This window comes from Pleurodeles waltl, chromosome 8 (genome assembly GCF_031143425.1).
Source record: "Pleurodeles waltl isolate 20211129_DDA chromosome 8, aPleWal1.hap1.20221129, whole genome shotgun sequence".
Taxonomy (NCBI): Eukaryota; Metazoa; Chordata; class Amphibia; order Caudata; family Salamandridae; genus Pleurodeles; species Pleurodeles waltl.
Window position 1 is genome coordinate 324,261,803 of NC_090447.1, and position 27,069 is coordinate 324,288,871.

Consider the following 27,069-nt stretch of genomic DNA (forward strand, 5'->3'; position numbering starts at 1 on the left):
GATAGTAGGAGAGATTTAAAGTATATTAGGTCCTGAAGAAGCGTCACTGGATCCTTTGAGGACCATACAGACGCGAAACATGTCGACCTCACTACTGAGGTGTGTCAGGTAATTCCTGTCCTCCTCTTGTTTCTACAAACCAATATAGAGTGGTGGAGCATTACCTCTTTCCCACTCCCTTGTTGTGTTTTTAATCTTGGCCATTTCCCTACATAGATTAATAAATTTAATTATTCAGAATGTTGTGAACCAATTTTAATTTTTCCATTCTTCTCTCTTCTTTATTCTCCTTACTCACTTTTGGGGTTTGTGGCATCATTGAGAAAAGTTCTCCGGCAAAGAGCCCCCCGGAAGGGGGAGCCCATCAGACATTGCAGCGCCGGTCTGACGAGGAGCATGTCCGATGATGAAGCATGACACCCAATAGGGTGTGTGAGGACTCTTGCTCCTAAGTATTAGGACCCCAGTTCCTTTCTTTCTTGCACTTTTTGGAACAGTGTATTTCAGTATATTATAGTATCCGTAGGAGGGCATACACTGGACCATTAATCCTCCATATCCCCCTTTTTCAATTCATTCAACACATTGTAGTAAGTCACATCATCAGGTCTATTTGCGATTCACAATGAATCACTAATGAAACACAAAAGAGTTTCATACATTAGGAATAGCAATTTTCTGATTGTGATTCACAAAAAATCATAATTAGATAATCGCTGTTCTGATTTTTGAACATATATTTCTTAAGTCATGGGGATTTTCCATTATATTGGCCCCAACATTAAAACTTGGAGGATGCGTAGTGTTTTGCAGGATTTGTGATGGAACCTTTTTGGCTTCAAACAGACTCCGTAGCAGTGTGACATACTAGAAAAGAATGTGATGAAAACTTGGTTTAAAATGTTGGAGTTCACAGATATGCAGAAGAATAAAAGACGTGTGAGTTACAGCTCCGTAGGTGGTGTAGTCATTGGTTGGCTCCTCAGCTGGGGAGAAGGCTACAACTGGTGATGAGATAGGGGGATAAGTAACTCAAAGAAAGATATTTCTCTCCCAGAGAGTTGTCATGGTCCAAGCAAACTACTCGTGCATGCCACGTGTGCCTTTGTTGAAGTGCTGAGTCGATGGTTGATATATGTGAGTCAAAGTGAAACTCCAGCCGATGTGACACATTTGAAGATAAAGAAAGCTTCACTGAGCTAGTCAAGAAACTACAGCCAAGGCCATAGTAAAAGGTACCACGCTGCCACACAAAATAAAATTATACGTAGTACGGAGTGTTAACGCTGACAGCAGATGCAACCAGGTCTACAAAGTGCAGTCAAAGATGCTGTGAACAGAAGCACTGCAAGGTGGAGATCAACCAGGTGTCAGAAAACTGAAGTGTAGAGATGAGGAAATAAATTACTTACTGAGCCCATTAAAGAGAGTCATCGTGCCACACCATTTGACAAAGTGGCTCAAGGAGAAGTGCGCAGGGTTATGCTTATAGAACCATTCCTACCCAAAGCAGTTGCTCACAAGGCTGTAGAGTGGGGATCAGAACAACTGCATAAGTCTTCAAAGAATAAAGAGCTGAATGTTTGGATTTGTGGAATCTTATGATAGCAGCTAAGAGAGAAGACAGACATGATTCTAATGTTAAAAAGGATTCTGAGGCCCACAAGTCAAAGGACTTTAGAGAAAGTTTGCAGAAACATGATCATCAAACAGCATCAGGGAGCACACTATTTTCAACATCAGTAAGTTCCACACTAGTTTACCGTGCTTCTGCTTTCCTGAAACCACCTCCACCTTTCGATACCGCCAAAAAGCAGAATATTGGTGATAGATGGACTGCTTGGATAGAGAGAGATGAGGATTTCATTGATGCACTTGAAGAGACTGATAACAGAAAGATTAATAAATATCTAAAAAATCTTGCTGGTGATGATGCGAAAGAAGTTATAAAGAAAATGCTGAGAATTGATGAAGAATTCACATGCCATCATAATAAAGGAGCGCTGAATCTCAAGTTTAATCCAGTGCTAAATGTTGATTATGAAAGATACGTTTTCAGTCAAGAAGATCAAAGAGTTGATGAAATTATTAAGGAATTTGTGGAAAGACTAGATGCCCTTATCAAACACTGTAAATTCACAACATTCAATAACAAAGAAGCTATGTATTTTAGAATTATTGATGGATGCCTGTCAGGTTAGTTAGAAGACGATGGCAAGAGAAACTCTTAGTCTGGGGTGAGGGTTGATGGCTGCCAGAGGTGAGGAGCCAGCTGAACAAGCTGCTGACATGGATGCCAGAGGCGCAAAAAGCGAATTAGTCGTTAGTGTGAAAAGCAAGCGAAAGCAAAAGACTGAAGGACACAAAGTGATGTCTACACATAGAAAGAAATTATGGGGGTGATTCCTACCCTGGCGGTCATAGACCGCCAAGGCAGGGGACGGAGGAAGCACCGCCAACGGGCTGGCGGTGCTTCTGGGGCAATTCTGACCACGGCAGTCAGAAATGGGAAACCAGTGGTTTCCCGCCGGTTTCCCACTGCCCCTGGGAATCCTCCACGGCGGCGCTGCAAGCAGCGCCGCCATGGGGATTCCGACCCCCTTCCCGCCATCCTGTTTCTGGCGGTTTTCACCGCCAGAAACAAGATGGCAGGAACGGGTGTCGTGGGGCCCCCTAACAGGGCCCCATTGAGATTTTCAGTGTCTGCTTGGCAGACACTGAAAATCGCGACGGGTGCAACTGCACCCGTCGCACACCAGCAACTCCGCCGGCTCCATTCGGAGCCGGCTTCCTCGTTGCTGGTGCTTTCCCGCTTGGCGGGCGGGCGGCCTTTTGGCGGTCGCCCACCAGCCCAGCGGGAAAGTCAGAATGACCGCCGCGGTCTTTTGACCGCGGTACGGTCTTCTGGCGGTTCCCGCCAGGCGGGGTCAGAATGACCCCCTATGTTTTAGATGTGGATTTTAATTTCCACATGAAGGTAATTGTCCCACTATGGGACAGATGTGTAAAGGCTGTGGGAAAGAGAACCATTTTGTGACCATGTGCAAAAAGGGAAAAAAAAAGTACGTGTGTCACAAGGCAAAAACAAAATGGCCACCAGAACATTACAGAAGCAATGCTCGATGCACGCCCACAAGACCAAGCGGCAACATCAGTTGAGGCAAATTGGTACTAATTGAAGTTGATCATCACCTAATCATTATTAAACAGTTCTTCTGTCTCAATATCAAGTGAAAATGATGAAAGTGATTGTGCCATGTCAATGTTTACCTCATAGAAACGTTTGCATGTTGGACTGGTCGCATGTGAAGAAAAATGTCAGTCAAAGAAAAGTTGCAATGTCAAAGCAGCAAAATCATACAAACACTGTCCAAAGATTACATTGAAAAGAAATGTCTGTTTCATTATCGACAGTGATGCATCAATAAACATAATTCCTGAAGAGAAGTACGATGAACTATCTCCATTACCACGGCTTGCGCCATCAAAAACTAAAATGTATGCATGGACCGCATCGATGCCCAGAAAGAATCAAGGTTCATTTGTAGTGACAGTGAAACATAAGGAAATGAAGGGACAAGCACCTATCCATGTGCTCCACGGCACATTGTCAAGTGCCTCTTTACTCAGCTTCCATACTGCTGCTGGTATGAGTCTGATTTCTGTGAACTACACTATGAATGCGCATCACAAAATAGTAAGTCAATTCCCTTCATTGTTTTATGGTTTATTAAAGCTTATATTAATGAGAATATTTGTCCTGTTGCTCAGAGACGTAGACAAATTGCTTTTCATTTACAAGAAGCTTTTGAAAAGAAACTGAATGGTCTCATAAGCAGGACATTACTGAGCGTTCCCAGTGACGTAACAAAGGCCCCCCCATCCCCTGCAGTACAGGGTGGCCCCCAAGCTCCCGTCGGCCCCTCAGTACAGTACACTGTGCAGGGGTGTCAGGCCAATGACGGTCCAGGGGGTAGGGGGCCCCCTCCAGGTACTTTGCGGGGGGCCTCAAGGTTCATTATGCCACTGAGGGTTCTACTGGTCGATCAACATGGGTTTCTCTCATAGCAGTAGTGCACAAAAACGACAGTGAAGGAGCTGCACGCATCAGCTTTGACATGCGTCAGGCGAACAAGGTAATTGAATGAGAACAACATCAAGAGCCACACATTGGTGACACGATAATGTAATTGAATGGTGCAAAGGTCTTTTCTAACCTTGATTTAAATAGAGGTTATCATCAGTTGGAACTCGAAGAAAGTTGCAGGTTCATTACAACTGTTTCAAAACTTATTGGTTTGTTTCGACACAAATGACTTAGTTTTGGTGTGTCATCGGCTGCAGAGCTTTTCCAAGACACCATTTGATGTATTATACAGCCTGTTGTGAATGTGTTCCATTACAGCAATGACATATTTGTTTTTGAAGCTACATAGAAAGAGCAAGATAGAGCTCTCAAACAAGTATGTTGTTTACTCAGTGGTGCAGGTTTGACTTTGAATGCCGACAAGTGTGAGTTCAACAAGACAAAACTATAATTCTTTGGCCATATCATTTCTGATGAGGGTATGATACCTGATCCTGCATAAGTACAAATTATGTCAAATGCTTAGCTCCCACAAGATGTTCCAATGGTACATTCCTTTCTTGGCATAGACAGTTACTTTTCAAGGTACATGAAGACTTTGTCACTGTTAGTGCTCCATTTCCGGAGTTGAGAAAGAAAAATGTGTACTTTCAGTGGTCACAAGAATGTGAGAGTAATTTCAAAAGAATCAAATAGGCCATTGAAAATGGTACTAAAATCTCATACTTCAATTCAAAGCTCCATACAGAGGTTGTCATTGAAGCTAGCCTGGTCAGGTTAGGTGCTGTTCTTGCACAGTAGAAGTCCAAATGCTCAACAGCATATTGTGGCCTATGCTAGTAGAAGTTTCTTCCAAACAGAACATGCTGTCATGCGGTGATATGAGCTTGTAATAATTTCTATGTATTCCTTCACGGAAAGGGTTTTACGCTGGTGACTGATCATCAAGCTTTACTGACCATCTTTGGCAATCCAAAAGCCAAGATGCCTCCCCGCATTGAATGATGGGGACTCCAATTACAAGAATATGATTAGACAATTGTGCATTGCCCAGGAAAGGATCAGAATCCTGCTGACTACTTTTTGAGAGTGGCTATACAAGGTCACTCCATCCAAGACTGCTGAAGCATACATTAATTTCATCATCAAGTCAAATACACCAGCTTCTATCTTGTAAACCCAGATTATCACTGCCACAAGTCATCATAGTGACATGCTGAAGTTAAAAGACATAATTATACATCAGTCGTGGAACCAACACACTCGACCTTCGCAACAATGATGATGAAGATCAAAAATACAAAAATGTCAAGGGTGAGTTGTCCACAACTCAGGAAGGAGTTATACTGTGAGGTTCGAGAATCCTGATTACAGGGAGTCTGTATCAGAGTGGCTTATGAAGGACATCTTGGGATCGTCTCCAAGACTGAATTTGGTTTCCATACGTAGATGAAAGGGTTGAACAGGAAACAAAGGCTTGTCATTTATGCAACTTCCTTTCTACCACTGTTACAAAACATAGTCTGAACATGTCAGAACTGGAACGGTGGAGGGGCTCTCTCTTATACTTCAAAGGCCAGTGGACTGCCATCACACAGAGGACTGATAACACCCCATAGGGATCTTGGCAGCCAGGGTTAGGTTGAAAGGGGAACTTGTGCACTTCAAAACCATTCTTTGAAGTTTCCCCCACTTCAAAGACATTTGGATATATATTCTTGGTCTCTGACCCCCACCAAATCAGACAGTTCTGGATCTACACCTGGACTTTGTCGGAGGGACTGCCTGGCTTCCCAAAAGATTCACCTGGACTACTTTGCTGAGAAGGACTGCTGCCCTGCTTGTTGCCCTGCTTCCTGCTTCCTGCTGGCCTCTGACTCTGCTGAAAGGACTCTTCCTTCCCCACAAGTGCTCACCAAGGGCTTAGTTTGAGCTTGCCTCCTATTCTGAAGTCTCAGAGCCACAAAGAATTCACCAAAAAGAAGAAAATCCCTTTGCATCAGAAAATCGATGCAACGCCTGCAGAAATTGACACAGCACCTGCCTCGCAGCCCTTGCTCCTTCTTACCAGAGTGTGAAGGATTTTCAAAGCATCGTCCCTGGGCATCAAAATATCCCTGCATTGCAGTGAGGAACCAAGGCTGTACTCCTGGAAATTGCACCTTGTAGCATGGCAAGAAATAAAACCACTTCTGTGGCGCGAAGGAAAATCCGCTGCAGCGCCTTATTTTTCAACGCATCTCCTCCTCTGTGGCACCATGGGTCGCTGTTTTTGATGCCCCAAGGTTCTGTATGTTACAAGGATACAACCACTGATTCTTAAGGATTGAGACTCATTTAAACCTTTAAAAAGTGATATCTTGACTTTTGCGTATTGGATTTTTGTTGTTATGATCTTATTTTATTCACATAAATGTTATCTATTTTTCTAAACTGGTGTGTAGTACTGTTGTGGTGTTTTCACTGTGATACTGTATGAGTTATTGCACAAATACTTTATACATTGCCTTCTAAATTAAGCCTACCTGTTCTCTGCCAAGCTACCAGAGGGTGAACACAGGATAATTTGCATTGTGTAGTGACTTGTCCTACTAGGACTGTTGTCCCTCCATGGTCAAGGGTGTATACCGCTGCCAACTAGAGACCCAATTTCTAACAATGGCCTGCCCTTTAACAGTAAATAATTCAAATAATTCCTGGAGCATCTGAACATTAAAATTCAAAAGAGAACACCTTTGTGGCCTCATTTTATGAGTGCGATAGAAGAAAGCACTACAGCATGCAGCTCTTGAGAAGCTCAGTTTGAAAATAGCACTCAATTCTACTCTTAGCTTATCATTCAACACCTCACTCGATCACAGGCGAAAGTACTGTAACTTTGATGTTCAGGAAAACAATGACAATCACGTTACCTAAATGGACCATAAAGAAAGACAAAAGCAAGAACATGATTTGTACAAGGGGCTTTGTTAACAAGCAGAAAATGAAAGTTTAAGCAGACAAGAGTTGAAATGCAAAGGATATCACGTTTACAAGAGGTGATTTGGTGATCACCCAACAGATGCGCAAAAGAAAATCTGATGCTCTATATGATGCTGAACCATTCCAAGTGGTGTCTGCAAAGGTGCACATGGTGACTGCTCAGCACCCTGCAAAGTCTGTTACCAGAAACTCTTTTCAATTATAGGCCTGCGATTCATCAGATTTGAACTCAAGATGGTGAAAGAAAGACTGACCCTAAAAACTCAGTGACTGTTGCTACCTCTTCCCCATCTCTAGCAATCTCTGACACTGAAGATGGCAGCTTATAGCTTCCATGAACCAGATCAGGTCGAATGATCACAGCAGCAAGAAGACTGATCTAAGAGATATGATACATGTATATATATATATATATATATAAAAGTCACTCAAACAGATGATCTCACCAAAGAACAAAATATATTTCTACTACAACATTTCAGCTTCCGCTTTCCTCAGGTAGTACAAAATGGTCTGCTCAGTGGCTGCACAGCTGACACTGCTGGATTTTCAAAAAGTATCATGAGTGAAGATTCCAATTGGAATGTGGAATCAATGCTGTCCTGAGAACTCTTCAGGTATGCTGAAATCAAGTGATATTGTCAGTGATGTTCAGTCCATCTGGATGCAGTGATTTTAAACCGTATATCCAGATATTTTCTCTGATGTCCAATAGTTCTTCCTTTAAAACATGTTCCACAGGGAAAATCTTCAAATCTGATAGTAAATAGTCCACAAGGTTAAAATGATTGGCTACAGGCTGGTCAAGTTTCTTGTTAATTATTGCTGATTTGTGGTTCCTGAATCGTGTACCGAAGTCATTCACTGTTTGGCCTACATATTTTTTTTTACAGCTTTGACGTTGGCACTGAATCGCATAAATAATGCATGTTGAACGACATGTAAGATGCTGTTCCATAGGTCCTTCTTGTAACAGAGCTAGTTACTGATGATGTTTGTAAAACGTATTCACATGTGATGCACCTTTTAGAATCACAGCAATGAACGTTTGCATTTGTTACAGCTTGCTTAAGTTCAGCTCTCACAATACGCGATCGTAAATTGGGAGCTCTGCGGTAAGCAATGACTGCCGTTTTTGAAAAAAGCTTTTGCAATTTTTTACAAGTGGATAGTAAGGGAAACGTTGTTTGTATTATATTTATGTAGTTGGGAGCTGATGGATGATAGTTAACCACAAATGGGATTCTGTCACTTTTGTTTCTTCTGTTGGTACTTCAAATAAGAGCTTTCCTGGGTAACTGCAAAAACTTGTCAGTTTGTTGCATGATGATATGCAGAGGATAGCCTTGCTTTTTGAGTAATGTAATAAGCTCCTGTAGATGGTATTTACAAGTGTCTTCATTGCTGCAGATGCGTTTTATTCTGAGTGCTTGGCTGTAGATGATGCTGAGTTTAGTGTGGCGTAGGTGATGTGAAGTCCAGTTTAGATACAAATGAGCATCTGCAGGCTTATGGTACAGATCAGTTATAATTTTGTGTTCGTGAATGGTGAGTAACACGTCCAGAAAAGGGAGAGGACTCTTCTGTTTAGTATTGCTGCCAGTAAATTTGATGGTAGGATGGATACTGTTGATAAAAGCTGTAAATTGCTCCAATGTTCTGCTTCCTGCAGTCCATATTATAAACAGGTCATCAATGAATTGTAGCCATACCTGTGGTTTGATGTTAAAACTCGCAAGAATATAGTCCTCCAGTTTGTCCATGAAGATATTTGCATAGGAAGGAGCCATCCAAGTGCCTATGGTTGTCCCTTGTATCTGCAAATAATGTTTACCTTTGAAGGTAAAATTGTTGGATTTAAGGATAACTCTTACAAAGTTGGTAAGCACATTTGTTGACGGTTTTTTTACAGTTCTTTTATGAAGAGCATCAGATAATGCCATAAGCCCATCATCATGTGGTATATTGGTGTATAATGATGTAACATCAAATGTAGCCAGAAGAGTGTCATCATCAAATGTGTTAGTTTGGTTTAATTTTTCAATAATCTGAAGAAAGTGACTGATGTCCTTAACAAATGATGGAAGTTCTTGGCCACTGGGCTGGAGGTGCAGGTCGACAAATAAAGATAGTCTCTCAGAGGCCGTATCATTGCCAGAGATGATGAGGCAGCCAGGATTGTTCATTTTGGGAATTTTGGGAATCTTGGGGTGAACAAGTATATCTGCTGTTGTTTCATTTATGAGGATATATATATATATATATATATATATATATATATATACATCGGTGCAAGTGCAAAAGTGCAAGAGGGTAGACCGATCCCTCGAAAGTTGTCAACTTTGACAAAGACCGCTTTGGTCGAAATGCGTTGGTTGCTTGCACATTCAGTATAATAAAGAAATTGTTTCATTCATGGAGTGCGGTGCAACTCTTTTTGTAGTAATATATATATATATATTTATATATATACATATATATATATATTTATATATATACATATACATAAATGTATGTCTACTGATTTTGTAGAAAAATGTATTTTTTCATTTAACAGAGGGTTGAGATGTAGTGTCTTGAAAGTTTAATGACAGAACCTTTTTGGCTCCAAAAGGCTCTGTAGCGGTGTGACGTACTCGCTAGAATATAATGTAATGAAAGCTTGGTTTAGAATGTTGGAGTTCACAGATACATGCAGAAGAGTAAAGACGGTTGATTTAAAGCTCTGTGTTTTTCGAAGTCATTGGTGGGTAGCCATGTAAAATAATTAACATCAAGCCCATATTAAAATGTCTATTTTTTTTTGTATTCTTTATTTATGCTTTTTAACACAATTCTAAAACAAAACACAACTGCATCATCACACAATGCAAGTTCTATGTATCTCACACAGTTGAATACTGTATTATATGCATCTTCTCTTACCATAGCAATAAATGTGAACCATGACAGTGCCATTCAAGCTGGACCCTCCCCCATCTCCACCCCTGCCCTCCAACATTAGCAAATAGTATACCTCAGCTGTCTGTGGGCCCCCAGGAACTATTAGACAGTTACAGCATGTACCTAGGGGTTATCATTCCCTGCATCCCCAGACCCACCTCCCTGCGGTTCACCTGTTTCTTTGTCAATCAGGTATTCCTCATAAGCTTCCGAATATTGTGTAGATCTGCTGGTTGGAGGAACCAGTTTGTTATATGCATCTGTTTGTGTGTTGCAATATATCATGTCCATGTGTCGTTCCTCAAACGTCGGCAAGGACCCCTGATCCCCAGCGCATGGCTATCCGATGCTTAGCTAGCAACAGTCCCATAGATATCAAATGCCAAACCGTCTTCTGCACCACAATGTCCCAGACGATCAGCGCCAATAGAGGTGCACATCTCAGCTGGTGCCCCCCTATACCTTCTAGTTCTGCAATCACTTGACCCCAGAACTGCTGAATGCCTGGACAGGACCATGCCATATGGAAAAAACCCACCTGGTTTTCCCCACATAAGGGACAAGTGGCCTCCGTGCGCAATCCGTATTTATATAGTTTGAGGGGTGTCTAATATACCTTATTTTTGTATTTAAAGTTTATCAGGTGGTGCCTCCTATTCAAGGAGATTCCGTGAGTCATTGAACAGCGGTATTGCCACTGTTCGTCTGTTAACTATTCCCAAATTTCTCTGCCATTCGATTCTGGCCTTTCTCAGCTCATGTACACGCGTCTTCTCCGCATGTTTAGACACCAAGCGGCGGGGTTGCACGTCTGTAATAATCATAAGGAGGGGCTCTACGTCTGGTGGTTCCTGCAGCTCCTCGCCCAGAGAGGTGCCCATTGCATGCCAGGCTATATACAAATGATATTGCAGAAGCAGGGTCGGTGCACGTACCCGCTCCTCCGTCATTGCCCAGGTGCGCATGCCACCCTCATGGAAAAAGTCGACCATTGTCTTAATATTTAACTTCTGCATTTCCTCCACCACATTTTTATCGCACCACAATGCACAACACGCACACCATTCCAGAGGCACATGTGGGGAATACAGTTGGGTGAGCCCTTGTCAGCTCATCAGGTTATGCCAGGCCTGTGTGGTAGTATTCAGGGAAGCAAATTCCCATTATCGGCGAGAAGGGGAGTGAAATATCCTGGTAGGCAAAGGATCTGGGGCCGCCAACTTATGTTCTATTTTTAAGTATGGAAAGTCCTGAGAGCCATGTATTCAGGTGTGGGCAAACATAATATGAGCAACCCTATATTTGGTCTCTAAATCAGGTGCATTGAGCACTTCCCATCTCATACGGCAGGGTCAAAGTCTACCACTTAACCCATGGATGCTTTCCTGCCCAGGCTAGCTGAAGAAGCAGGGCCCTCAAGGTCACGAAAAACGCTCTCAGCAGCAACATAGGGATATTCTGGAAGAGGAACATAAATATCAGAAGCACCACCATTTTTATGAGGGCTATCCGACCCACCAACGAGAGCGGCAACCTGATCCATCTCTCCACATCTCTCGCCAGCGATTTAATTGCAACATCATAATTATCCGACATTACTATCTTAGGGTCGGTGTGGACTTGGATTCCTAGATACCGAACTGATCCCATTTCCCACTTAAAGGGGGAAGTCCACATCTACAGGAGTCATGGCTGGCGTCAGGGGTAACACAATGAACTTGTCCCAGTTGATCCGTAGACCAGAAATGGTGCCATACTTTATGATCTCTCATAATATCGGTGCTATGTTACAATGTGGGCCTCAGATGTATAATAAGGTGTTGTCCACATATGGCGAGATCACCAGATTGTAATTCATTATATTCCCACAATGCACATGCAAGCGGTTCCGCGACAATCGCATACAGCCGGGGCGACAATGGGCACCCCTGCCTAGTACCCCTAGAAATCTGGAATGCGTCCGATACCGAGCCATTAACTCTGAGCCTCGCCGAGGGCTTCTCATATAATGTTGTCACTAATTGTAGGAAAACGTCCCCCACTCCCATTCGCTGCAGGACCGCAGTCATAAAGTGCCACTCCACAGGATCAAAGGCCTTATCTGCATCCAGGAAGACCGCCACAGCTTTCGTCTCCGGGTCAAGTTTTGCATAGCACTGAACACTGTACGGAGGTTAGCTGTGAGACTACAGCCCGGGATAATTCCTAATTGCTCCGGTTTAATTAATTTAGGTAAAAGTATGGCCAGTCGGTCTGCCAGGATCTTAGCATAGATTTTGGTGTCTACATTTATTAATGATAGCGGACGGTACGATGAGCATTGTGCTGAAGGTTTGCCAGGTTTCAACAACACAATCAACATCGCCTCTCGCATCGAGGGCGGCTTCACCCCAGCTGCCTTCAGATGCTGGAACAATATGTCCTGGAAAGCTTTGTAAAACTTCACTGTCAACCCGTCTGGCCCTGGGGTACAGAGGCACCGTGAGGGACTCTCTATCCGCATCTGACAGCCATGGCAGTTCTATGTGCAGCAAGTAGTCTAACATGGCATCCGATTCGGGGCAATCTTAGACGCATAGAGGGCTGCATAATACTCACGAAAGCTATTTGCTATGTGCTCCAGATCTGTGATCTCGCTGCCATCCTCAGTCTGTATTGTCATAATCATTTCGTTCTCTTTGTTGGGGCGTGCTATGTTCGCTAGTACCGCCCCTGGTCTCTCACCCTCCCCATAGATATGGGCTGGTGCATATTTCCCCATATGTTGAACCTCAGTGACTGCCGTGTCCTGACATTCCACCAACTTGGTGCATATGCAATCTAGAATCTGTCCGTCAGTCGTAAGCAGGTGTTCCCACTCTAACTGAGCGAGCTCCTTCTCCAAATAGGCAAGACACCCCTGGATCGATCCTCAGAACCCCTGCATCTTTTGCTATGGTAATGCCGTGGATATACACTTTAATTGTTTCCTATACAGTGCATATACTATCTACGGAGTTGATATTAACCTGAAAGAAGTCTTTAATTGCAGTAGCTAACTCGTCGCGAAATACCAAGTACAATAGCGAGTATGGGAGAAATCTCCAAGTAAACGGGGGAATCGGTCTGGGACCCAAAGTCATCTCCAACAGGATTGGTGAATGATCTGAGTATGTTCTGGGCCAGGGGTCCGCCACTTGAATGCGACCTACCGTGCTCTTGGAGACCAACCACAGGTCAATTTGTGTACGTAAATCATGTACTGTTGAGTAGTGAGTGAACCTCCCCCCAGTAGGGTGTCTGCATCGCCATGTATCGACCAATCCCAACTCCGATGTCACCTTGGTCACCTCTCTGGCTGCCGAGGCTGGTTTCCTAAATGTGCCCCCGACCTGTCAAGTAGAGGGTCCAAAGTGCAATTGAAATCACCTACCCATATCGGCGGGAGCCCCACCAGGTGACCGCCCTGACTGCCAAATCATAGTAATATAGGGGGTTATCAAAATTAGGCCCATAAATCCCAATCAGGAGAAACATGAAAGCCCCTTTGCCACAGTGCACCACTATAGACCTGTTGTTGGGGTCTGTTTCAACCTCCCGGAGGCAGAAACCGGAGTGCTTTGATGCCCTTATTAGTACCTCCCTGGAATGGCACGTGAACCCCACAGCCAAAGTCTGCCCCTGCAAACTCCTAGGAGTAAGCATAGCGCTACCCGGCGTCAGGTGTGTTTCCTGTAAAAGAGATAGGTCCACTTTGTGCCTCTGTAGGTAGGCCACTACCTTTCGCACCTTTCTGGCATAATTTAAGCCTTTAACGTTCCATGTGACCATTATCACTATATTCGAACCCTTGCTAATGTCTGATTCCGAAGTGTGGTTTGCCATTAGCTACAGGATGCAGAGAACTCGATGTCTGCCATATTGAGTGACTGAGTCTGCAATCGGTTTACTAGGACAACCTTTGAACACAAAAGAGAAAGGGGGGAAGAGGTTACAGGAATGGGCGCTCACAGATAGTCACCAAATTCTTTTTAGAGAACAGCAATGTTAGACACGGTGCTCCTGGAAGGAGGGTCCTCCCAACTCCTCCAACGTTTCTCGAAAAGAAAAACAAAACACAATTCCATAAACCAAGGCACTCGTGGAATGATATATACTCAAAAGTTCGTATTTAAGTATGATAGAGTTTGTTTCTTCAATTATTCAGTTTCACTGTAAGTTACGTAGTCCAAAGTCAGTGCTTCGCATCCATGTTTGGTTTATTCTTGAATTTTTTTTTTCATAAATGGTCAACAATACAACTGCCAATACGTGTTTCGTCTTTTGAGAGAATAATCTCATTGACTTCTTCAGGGCTGTGAAAGATATAATTATGACCAATTTACAAGCATATTTCCCATGTTATACTGATAATTAGCATTTGGCAAGTTTAATAGCCAAACTCCATCACCAACACCAAGTGACATTTGTAGTGAAGAGTATTATATAAATACTCGAATTGAAAAATGTGACAACATTAAGAGTGTCATCAGTGCATGGAGCCACACTCATGCATTATGAATGTAAACCAGAATAATGTAAAGATGCAAAAAGTGTCTTAATATTATCAAGATTGTCAAGTAAGAATCTACATAAAAATAGCCGATCATGATGCACACTTGAAAAAGAATATAAATTGGATATAATAGGTCAGATAATGAAAGTGAAAACCCCACAGTCCAAGATAATAACCAAATATCAAATAGAGCCATGCTCCCAACTGCCTCAAGATTTTAGGCAATCGGATCCCAAGTGACAAAAGAGGTTAAATTAAATTGTGGTGAGTCATACCTCAGATAACAATTTATAGTCGATCACAGATAACGGATGTGAAATTATTAAATTTTTATACTTCCCAAAGGTTCTGTTGAAAATAGTCTGAAAAAATTAGTAACCGCTAAGATTAGTGATAAGTAGTGAAGCCTATCGGTTTATCACTCAATCTGCTACAAAAGATTTAAAATTCAACCTACCAACATGAAAAGACTTAAAATCTGTATCGGGAGTTTAGTAGTGCACTCCCTGTTTCATCGTGTAATAACCTTAAGGCGTGTGAGGAAATTTACCCTTTAGAGCATCTAAAATAAGAGTGACAGAGAAATATATATATGTAAATATAATTGTAAGGATACTATCATGAATATCCACCGCTAACTAGCAGATGTAGAATACCCCGCTTACCGGAATGAAATATTGACACGGAGTAACGTGTCAGGAGTTATGAATCTCGCTCCCCTAGCGGCGTGTAAGCAAGCCGGCATGTATGCAAGTCCGTCTTTTATTCACTGGTATAGTGAAAAAGCCAGAAAGAGACATGGGACTATACTGTAATTTTAAGGCTGCGAGCACCATCTTGAAGGAGCATTAGGATCCTTGTTTACTTATGGTGATTTACATTAGATTAACAACAAAGAAAAGGGACTAACACCCCTATTAGTTGTGGGTACCGTATTGAAAAGGAGAATAAAGTAAATATTGGAAGTTACTTGATCAGTAGAAGAAAAAGGGGGAAGAACAAAAGGTCCCCAATCGTAACGCCATTGGGAGAAAAAAAGTATCAGTTCGAGCTGTTTGTACATGAGTATTGGGCACACAGGTATTATGCCCAGCCAACAAATTGACAGGCTCGTAAAGAAACCTAACATTCCAACGTGCAAGGATCGGTGATACTATATTTGGTTCAAAGCAAATTCAAAGCCCTTGACAGTGAACAATTTCACATGTATGTCATGATGGCTATAATATAAATGGTTCTATAGATAAACCTAGTTGGAAGCCTGAGGTAATCTGTAGTGTATAATTTATAGAATCTTAATAGAACTGAGATCTGGAATATATATTATTATCGAATGTGTACGATTTGAAATAACAAGCAAATAAAATAGTGAATAATTTCAAGTTGCAAGCAAACAAAACCGTGAACCAAAATCTGATAACTTTTCGGAATAAAATACATTGATGCTGTTAATACTTTAAACATACTTGTCCATTTTCCAACAGTGTTGAAAACATCATCTACTAAGCCTAATCAATACCTTAATAAGGTGAATTTACAAAAATAGTAAGTATAGAGATTACTGTTAGAACAAGATTAGTCGCCAAGAAAGTATTCCATTTCATAATTGGTATTCAGACCCTCCTCCACTGCTCTCAATTTGAGGATCCAAATACATGCACGCCTCCTAAGAGACAATTCCCTGTTACCCCCTCGGGGATCTTTACATATATATTCCAAACTAACCTTTGTAACTAAAAACTCCCTGTGAATCCCCCCCACCCACAACTGGCATTCCCCCAACCCGCCTGTCTGCAATTACAGATCCCACCCCCTACCCACCCATTATCGAAAGTAACACTTCCTTGATTCAACAAGTGTTCCACACGCTTGGGTGGATGTTACCCGACCAAGCTTATCATCCATCTGTTGCCAGCCATCTACCTTATTGTGGTGGTCAAATATCTAGGTACTTTGTATCTTATACCATAAGACCCCCTTTTGTCTCTTTTGCAGCATACTGTGCTTTACCACTGCCGAAAGGTGATGCACTGCTAAATCATTCCACGTCCTACCTTTATTCGTCCTGGTTGCCTTCTTACCAGCCCCATGCCCCCCTTATCCATCATACGCAGGCCTCCTCTTCCTCTTTCCACCTGCAGTAATAAATATTCTAGTCACAGCCATCTCATTGGAGGGTGTCCGCCAGTACTCGTCCCCCCCCTCCCCCCAGCCATCCTTCGCTTCAGGAATTGGGCAAGGAGGTTATGGTCTGTGAAGAGGAGCGGCTTGCCATCACCCGCAACCTGGCCGGGTATAACATACAGTACTCCAGTCATAGATCCGGTAGCTGCCACTTCCCTGGAATTAATTGTCATCTTGCCTCTTGCACTTGTTTTGTAAAATCTGGATAAAGTGAAATCGTCATCCCCTCATGTTGAAGGGTTTTGAGTTCTTTAGCTCAGGGTAGTGCAGCATCCCGGTCTCTGTAAGTCAATAATTTGGCTATTATAGGTCTCGCGTGGCACCCGTGGGTGGCCCAGCCGCCAGGGAACGATGCGCTCTTTCAACCACAAATAGGCTGGAATACGTGTTGCGAGCCATTAGCTGGATGAGCAGGCATTCTATGTAGCCCTTCATGCTGTCTATATCAGTAGATTCCGCTACACCCACTATGGGTAGGTTATTACTGGGAGATCTGGCCTCTAAGTCATCTACTTTCACTTGTAGAGCCATCAGTTCTTTGTTCATCTTGACCTGACTAGAGGACATAGTTGACTGGCCGTCCTCCACGTCAGAAGTACGCCTCTCCGACTGGTCTAGCCGTTCCACTTGCTTATCTAGCCTCTCTGTCATTCTGTCTATTCTGAACGAGAGGGAGTCAATCTTACTGTCTATTTGGGTCAGGCTTTGCTGCATTGCTGCTCATATTTACCTCAGCTCCGGTTCTTCCCCCTGAGGCATATCTGCTCTTCCAGACGCATCCACTGCCGCACGCTCCTCCTCTGAGTTCTGTGATTTTCACTGGTCAAAGTGTAATTTAGTTAGATTTTTATCAGTTTTGCCCATGGTTCACACTTTGGTTGATGCACAGGATACACTCTCCCAATAAACGCTTCTTAGGGATGCCCCCGCCGTGCCGATGTATAATGGGATGTGTGCCCGGCCTCTACATCTCTGTACTAATGATCAGCACCCGTATTCTCCGGACAGCAGTGTTCGTGTCTTCCACAACTCCCACGAGGGCTGCCACAGTAGCTCACCGCATAGGCAGGCCTCAAAATGCACAGCCCACCAGCCTGCCTGCACAGCCTACAGCCCTCCACTCATCGCCTCTGACACCTACTTGGCCGCCACGAGAAGCTCCTCCACACAACAAAGCTCCAGCATCGATGTCACTGTGTTTCCACTGCTGCTGGGCCCCTCACAGCCAGCACTGGACCACAGAGGCTCACAACTGCCTCCTAGTAAGGAGCATGCAGTGTCGCACCCATCAGGGCTTCCGCTCATCAGCAAGGGGCCGCCACATCTCCCCCGTCCAGTCTTGAGCCACGTGGGCTGCCTCCAACACTCTCCGGCCTGGCCGCCTCACTTCTCCCCCATGCCTGTCCTCCTTCGCTAGTCAGCCGCACCACATCCCACTTCAGGCCAGACTACATCGGGAGAGCCCTCTGCAGCCCACAGCACTGAGTGCGCAGCACAGCACCTGCCTGTCTCCTGCGCCGCTCTGGTTCTCGGCCCCCTTCGGCCTCACCTCAGGCCACATATGCCGTCTCCAGGATCCCCACCATGCAGCCACCTCGCTCCTCGTACCTCTCCGGCTGCTGTCACCAGGCCCTCTCCGCCTCTACTCATGTCAGGCAAGGCATAGCCCATCGGATCTTGGATGAGCGCTCTGCAGTCTTTCGGCTGGGAGCCCCGCCAGCCCGGGGCTCCCCTCGCACCGACATCCAAGCCGTCTCAGACGCGCACCAGGCCTTTGTAGCCCGGGAGTGCCTCAACAACACCGGTTTGCTATTCTTGCAAGCCCCTGCACACAATGACCGGCAGCAGCATATACAATAGGGGTCATAAGTCATAGTAGCCACAGGATTGTATGACGGATTGAATGTGGTTGGCGGAGCTTCACGAACTCGCGGCCATTTTGCAGCAGGGCAAGCTCCCCCCCCATTAAAATGCGTAATTAAGGAGGATGGTCTATTATTGGACACACAGACCGCCTAATTAAAAGTGTTTGAAAAGCGTGAGAAATGAAAAACAGTAGTTGTAAGATTGATGTTAATTATGACTGCCATGAATAAATGTAAATTTACGGATGAAGCTTTGTTCAGTAGCATAAGTCCATGAAGAACTGGAATGTAAATATTTTGTGTCATGGACTTTAACAAGTACACATTTCTTTTGTTTATAAACAAGTTTTAGTATTTTCCAAACATCAACAAAGTACATGCCAGTTGTCATTGTCACAGGTAGTACCACATTGTAAAGAGATAAAATGTTCAATCCAACAGATCTAGACCATAATATTTCCTCCATTCCCCATATCTTCCCATGCTTTTGCGGACAGCCCCTTGCAACATAGAAAGGTTTTTCTTGTTGGGTGCAAAAGTTCACCCCCACCCTCAACTTCACAATTGAGGGTGCCTGCGAGGAATTCCATTTCCAGGTGACGTCTCACTTGGCCACCAGCGTGGCAACCCAAATGAATGTTTGCTCCATCCGTGGGTCACCAAGGTCCTCATACAAGCCCAGTAAGGCCACTCTAGAGGTGAGGTCCAGAGGCCAATCAAGCACCTTTGAGAGTTTTCGTGTTATCTTTTGTCAATATCAACCATCAAAGGATATGATCAGACCATGTGATAAAAGTTAGTGTTGGGCATGGGGAGCAGAAGCAAATGCCCTGGGAGCATTTACCTGCTCAGTAATGTTGCAGGGGTATCATATAAGTTAGGTGGAGTGAGTTAAGCTGGGTGAGCCTGAGACACTCCCCCACTCGGTATTGTCTAGTTCCACCAACCTTTGCCTCCCACCTCTGCTTCAGTGTGGGGGACCAATGTGAGGCATTGATGACCAGAGATTGTAGACCTAGGAGACAGCACCCAAGGTCAGTCTCCCCATCAGTTGCTTGGCCTTGATGGGACTGAAATTAGGGATGTCGGTGTTAGGGGAAGTGTTAGCTGTGAGGGCATGACATAATTATAAATACTTGTGGGATTGGGTGTGGGAGAGTTGATATTGGTCCTGTAATTCTTGGAATGTCTGCATTAGACCATCTGCCCAAACATCTCCAAGCACAGTAATGCCTATCCTGTCCCATTTCTGTAATCCCTCCAGTCCCGCAGTGTGGTGGGGGTCAGCAGGGTCAGCCTATAGTCCCAGCTCATGAGCCAGTGTGCCGTTCTCCACCACAAGAAGACCACTCAGTGATTTCTAGAATGGAGAGGGGGATCAGTGCTCCATACAGTATTCCCATTATTTTGTCCAGGCTCAACAGGGCAAGTTCTCTGCAGTAGGTGGAGTCATCCCATCTCCCATTAAACCAGTCATTAATAATGACCAGCTGCAAGTCCCTTTAGTAACACTGAAGATCTGCCATTCTAGGCCACCATCATAAGGAGAGAGTCAGCAGTTGACAAGGGCCATTCTGGAACTTCCACCTGTCCAGAGTAAAGGGTATATGAAGGAGTAAAGGTTTTGGAACCATTGGTTAGGGATCAGGAGAAGGAAGCTTTGGAACACATACAGGAAGTGTGGTAGTATCATCATCATCTGAAAAAGGGCTACACGTCCAAACCTGGAACAGGAGGTGTGTCTGTTTCTGAAGATCTCTTTTCATAACTTTTATTAGAAATGTCAGGTTAAGACTCCATGTCAGCTCTGGGATCAGCAATGTATGACTTTTGCAAGGGGTTCAATTACTAGGGCAAAGAGGAGAGGGAGAGTGGGCAGCCTTGTTTATGTCAAACAAGATAGAGTGGGAACCATTGCTTTGGACTTGGGCTTATGGTTGGAAGTATAGGAGCCTAATGAGTTTACGAAAATGAGACTCCAGACCAGCACATTCAAGAACACCATAAATTGAAGGCCTTCTCGAAATCAATTAAGAGTAGAGCTGAGGTGTACTCAAGCTTATGCCAGCTGTACTGTCGGTTGCTGTGGCCCAGCATAAAACTGCATTGGTCCCAGTGTATCAGGTAGGGTAGAGTTTACTTCAGTTGGTTAGCTAGGACCTTGCCTAATATCCTTATCTCAGAGTTAATTAGGGAAATAAGCCTACATGAGGAGCAGTGATCCGGAGGGTGGCCAGGTTTTGGAAGGACCACAATCAAAGCCATGTTGAGCCCTGGAGGGAAGGCCCCTCGGGTTGCTGGCTTGGTGTATAGGGCGAGCAAGTGGGGAACCAGTATAGCATGGAATTTCCTGTAGTATTCCATAGAGAAGCTGTTGGACAGGGCGTTTTACACACAGTCATTTAGAAAAGGGTGGAATCTATTTTGTCAGTGGTAATTGGTTGGTTGAGGTCACAGACCAGTGTTGGGGAAGTGAGGGCAACAGTATATTAGCTAGTAATGGATTTGTCACTTCCTGCAGGGGCCGCAATCCGTGGGCACATAGTTCTTGGTAGAATTTGTTGAAAACTTGCAGTATGTCAGAAGTGCGTGTCTGTAGTACCCTCTGCATTCCTGATCTGGGGGACATTCTGCATGCAGGTTCCCCAGTGGCCACCCAGTACAGGAGCTTCCGGGATTTGTCTTTGTGTTGGTATATCTGTCCCGTTGTCACCCTCCATCAATGTCCAGGCTACTCCAGAAAGCTCTGTTGCACGGAAACTCTCACCACCTCTAGCCTGCGGGTAAGATCAGCGGAGGGCTGTCTGTGCTAGCTTCTCCTTTTCTTTGCCTCAGATAAATCCCTGACTCTGATTGTGGGCTTACTAGGTGCCCAAAGAATAAACTCAGAGTAAACTGTGCCCTGGTTGGTCTTGAAATAACATTGGAGTTCTGACTCCATGTATTAAGAGCAATGTTGGCCACTGAGATACCTCGCATTGAGGTGCCACATAGGCCTCCTAGTGAATTCTGTGGGTCCTAGGCATATTGTGGGAGGGGCATGTTGAATATACCTTGAGCAACCATTTCAATCTCAGACACCTGATCGATGTCCGTTTCTGGGAGAAGAAGGTGGTCTTTACATGACTCTGCCTTGTGGACAGCTGAGGTGTGTAAGTGTACACCCAATCATGGAGGTGCAAGAATCCTGGAGATGGACTTGACTGGTTCTTCTGGGTCATAGTATCAGAATTCAGTGGTGCCCTCTGCAGTGATTGGATGCTGAAACTGACACACAGAATGTGCCCACCTGAAGAACCCATGAATGGATTATGCATATTGTAATTAGTGAAGAACTTTGTAACTGAAGTTAGTCTTCTCCCATGCTTGGTACTTTTTAGAACTATGTTGGAGTTTGTCTATTCTTTTTTAAGTTTGCTCTCTCACACTCCAATTCCCTGAGTTCCCTGAAGAGTTTCATCATCATAGTCTTCACTGCCCTATTCTGTTATGTGGTTCAGTACTAGTATGGCCAACTAATTCTGAACTGCTGAATTGTGATATGTGCAGCCTGTGTTCTGCACCATCCCCATGCTGCTATCAACTGACGCTATAAGAAGGTGACCGTTCCTGTGGAATCATCCTATATGCTGTCCCATGAGGAGAGGTATAACTAAATGTGGTTTCTTGTTTCCTTTTAGCTTAGTCACTTACACCAGCATATTTGTGGAGCTAATTGCCCTAGTTAGATGTTTTCCAAATTATTTTTGTCTTCCTTTAATTTTGTTTTTTCCCGCATGTTAGTCCGTTCCAACACATGCAAGTCCCAATTTTGGTTAGTATTAGGAATGGACCAGTTCTGAAATTGATTGTTAAAATTTTATTTTGATGATTTATTGATGTCACCATCATATGCTGTGAAGTCTGGTAATAAAAATATTGTATTGCTGCTAATCTATATCATTCTTTTAGAGTGTCTAACAGTATTGATGTTTAGTACTTTGAATCTTTTAAGACATTTCGGTCATCCAATACTTTTCATGTATGTTTATTTTTGTGCACCATTGCACCATATACGTAACATTGATTCTGGGACTGTAATATAGCTTTGAAACTTTACTCGTTTCAGAGTTTGATTTAGTGTTAAATTGTGATGGTGTCTACACTTGTTTATGGTATAATGTCATTGATTTGAGATTGAATGATTCTGACTACTACACACTTTGCAAAGTCCAAAGATCCAGTCAACCTCAGAGGGTGAGATTGGTGATGGTGTCTCACCCCGAGCGTTGGTGGTTGTTGAGCCTGGAACTGGAGAGTAGGAATTTTTCAGGGCCCCAGCGCTGCAACAACAGGCGGCGGTCTTGTTTGACCATAGACAAGCTTTTATGACATTTACAGAAACCACAGTGTCGACGGATCCTTACAATGTTAAGCGATGCCCACAGGCCTGGTGGACAACTCTAGATTTGTGGGATGGGATGTATGTCAGGGCGACAGGGTGATTTACTCTGTTGCCCTGACAGACATTACTCAATCCTCCAAACTTTAAATCAGGCGCTTAACGAGGTGAATTGCACCTTTGTGTTATTTCACTGATGTCTAATGACATCTTAAGTGGGAGTAAACATTTGATGCAATAAAACTGTCCCAGAAAAAAGATTGATAAGGTTTTGGTACATTTTTATACAACAAATGTTCAACACTCAGTAAATTTAAACATGCTTTTCCAGTTTTAATAGGAAATTGCCTTTCATGCAACATTGTGTTTCATTTCAATAGTGTTACCGAATGCTCATAGAACTAATTTTACCACTTATGTATTTATCCGCTTCTCTTTTTAATATATTTGTAGCCAAAATGTATTTTTCTACCCAAAAGTATGTGGCAGTGTCTGGTAAGAAAGTACTTTATTGTAGCTTAATTCAGCAGAAGTTTCTACAATTAGCAAGAAACAAAAGAAAGGCATCTATTTGAAGGGTTCTACAGTTAGTCCTGAAAAAGGGAAGCTAAGATTTTAACAGAACGAGCAGCATAATACATTCTGCGTTTCTATTGTACATGGTAACCTAGCAACATGTTTTGATTTCCATTTATTTCAGTACACGCGACCTGTTACCTCTCTTTTTTAGTCTCCCCATCAAAGGTTGCCTCTTTTCTCTCAGATTCCTCTGCGGACCCATTGAATGTGCTACTCTTTGGTGTTCTGTTGAGGTTAAGACCATGCGCGCACATAGTAGCTCTTCGTCCCATGAATAAACCGAGCTGTCATCTGCGGAAACAGGCGCATGGAGGCGAGAGTGGATGGAAATTGGCTATATTAAATCTATTTCTGCACATACATTTTGTGAAATAAATCAGAGCCTGGAGGAAATGGAGTTAATTTACTGATTTGGTGCATTAGGATAGGGTCATTGTTCTTCGCTACAAATTGAGATTCCGGCTTCCTTTAAGGGACTTAATGGCCCCTGTTTTGAGAATGTTCCCGTCTCATTCACTAATGGTGGTAAATACTCTTTCTTTCCAACAAGGACAAATTATGTCACCTAATATACGTCAAGGGTCATTCTTTAAACTTTATGCACAGCTCTGGCTGCAAAGTCAGTGAAACCACCACGTAGGATGCGACTTTTGATTCTGATACATTTACGAGAACCTATATCCACTCAGGTGTGAATGATAATTGTCAGGCTGAATTCTGCCCGTCCTTCTAATTTCAAAGAAGAGGTTGGAATGAGTATAGGACTCAACACCAATTGAAAAAAGTGCCCCGTTCCAACGTGTGCAGAAGCTGAGGTGATGATGATACTTACACACGGAGCATTTTATTTATTTAAAGGTCTGGTGCTGCGTTTTAAAAGTTTTGATCAGTGGAAAGGCTATTAATGTTCATTAACAGAGAAAAGTATGCATTATTGAATTGATGCTAAAAATAAGGTATTGACCTAGTCATATCTGCCTCTATCTCAATTCAGACAAAACATTGAAATGGCAAAACCCTAGTCTGCCTGCCCTACGCTGGTCAAATTTCATTTTGGTGCTTTGCCTCGAACAACTGGATGAAACTCAAAAAAGTGGCAAAACCAACATAAGAAAACAGGTATGGAGAATAGGAGACTGCAGTAATGGATAGGAGAGCGGACGGAGAGACTGGAGATGGGGGGATTACATAGGTTTAGCGGTACTGGGGTACAGGCAGGCATGGAGTTAGTCGGCATTGGCAGGGAGAGATGTGAAAGAGTAACGCCAGGTGAAGATATACCAGGCGAAAGGCAGGGCTGGTGGTACTAAGGAAAATAATAGGGTAGAAGTACTATAGTACATGCTGGATGTAGGGAAAGAAATAAGACTAGTGTGAAGGCAGGGGTATAGGACTGCGGTTAGGGAAATCTAACTGTGTATGCCCCCAAAATGAAGGTTATGCAACAGAAGCGGGCCTCTTGCTTCTCTTCCAATGTAGTTTGTTATTAATTGTGACCTTTGGACGAAGAAAGAAGACTGCTCAAGCTGGCTTCACCTACAAATTCCTCAGTAGTGTTCTACAAGGAAAAAACAAAGAATACATTGCACCCACTCTATCCCACACAAAGTGGGGAGGTAGCTGAAAAATAGGCCACTGGGTGATAACCACCTCCATGGACCTGTGTCAAAACAGACAGAGAACAAGCATCACGTTCATGGCAAAACAATATGAAGGGCTTTGTGTAATCAGGCATTCCCAATGCTGGAGCTCTGCACAAACTCTCTCTCAGTTCAGTGAATGCTTTCATCTGATCCTCATCTAAGGTAATGGGGTCTGTGGCATCCTTGTGTGTCACCTGCGGCAGTGGTTTGGCAATCTCAGCAAAATTCGGGATCCACTGTCGACAATAGCCTACCATTCCCAGAAACATTCTGGCATCTCTCTGTAAAAGTCAAAGGACTTCTCTGCAAAATCATGGTAATTCTCTCCCTGGAGATTCTCCTTAACCCTTTCTCAATCTGGTGTCCCAGATATTTCACTGATTTCTGACAATACTGCAGTTTTACAGGTGACACCTTATATCCGAACTTTCCCAAATGATTCAAGAGGGCATTTGAGTCGTACCTACACTTGTCCCTTGTCCTGGATGCAATCAGTAAATCGTTAATGTACTGCACTAGAGCTGATTGGTCAGGTAGTTCCAATGACTACAAGTTCTTTTTCAGGATCTGATTAAACAGTGACGGTGACACCGTATACCCTTGTGGAAGCTGTAGACTCTGTCTAGGAATTTGAAATGAAAAATAAACTGACTATCCTCATGAAGAGGCACAGAAAAGAAAGCTTGTGACAAGTCCACCACTGTGAACCACTCTGCATCGCAGGGAATCTGAAACAGGATCACTGCTGGATTTGGCACCACTGGACAACACTTGACCACCATGCCATTTACTTTTCTCAAATCCTGCACAATGCACACTTTTCCACACAGCTTCTTTAATCCCATTATCGGTGAATTGCATGGACTGCTCAATACTTCTTTCAAAACCCCTTGTTTTACAAAATCTCCAATTATTTGCACCACTTTCATCAGTACATCCTGTGCCATGTTATACTGCAGAAGTTGCGGGAATACTACATTTGGCTTCAACGTAATCTTGATCAGTTACACTCCTTTAATCAAACCCACTTCTTTTCCTGTCAAGTCCCACACATCTTCCTGCACTGTTCCTTGTAGATCTGCATGCAATTCTTTCACAGTAAACATTGGGAAAAACTCGATCAATGGGTATTCCTCATTAACATCGTTAACCATTGTCCCAGACACCTGTTCTCCTTCTTCATCACTTATTAGTTTGTACTTCTATCCCCGTGTCTGAGCAATTGATGGAGCATTTTGTCTTACACAGTAAGTCCCTTCCCAGTAGAGATACTGGACTTGTTGATTCCATGACCTCTACCTCTCATCTGAGGCTGGAACGTGACAGTTCCCTGCTGCTGTGGCATCTGTTGCACTAAGGCTCTGTGCACTCCTGTCTGAGCTGCCTTTATTTGCATCACCCTTGCTTTCTCCTTCAATTTTTTCTGCTTCAATTCAAACTCATCACTGCAATATTTTGCATATTGCAACACCTCATCAATCGGCTTTGCCTGCCAGCAAATCAAATGCCTCTTAATCATCTGTCCTACTTCTGGTCTCGACCCTTCGACAAATGGAACACAAAATGCAGCATGTCTTTCGGCTCAATTGCTTCGTTGCTACTGTACTCTTTAAATGCTTTCAGCAGTCTCTCATTGTAGGTAGGTATCGACTCCTTAGTCTCTTGCACTGTTCTGTCAATTCTCTGCTGGTCAATATTTTTAGGGGAAATTCTTGTTTTCAGGAACTCAATCACTTTGTAATAATGTTTCATCACCTCAGGTGATGGTGCACCTGTAACTCTATCCCTTTCCAGTTCACTTGTTGGCCAATCCACTGCTCTCTTACACTCAACCCACAAATCAGCCAGAACCACTAATACCAACAATGTGT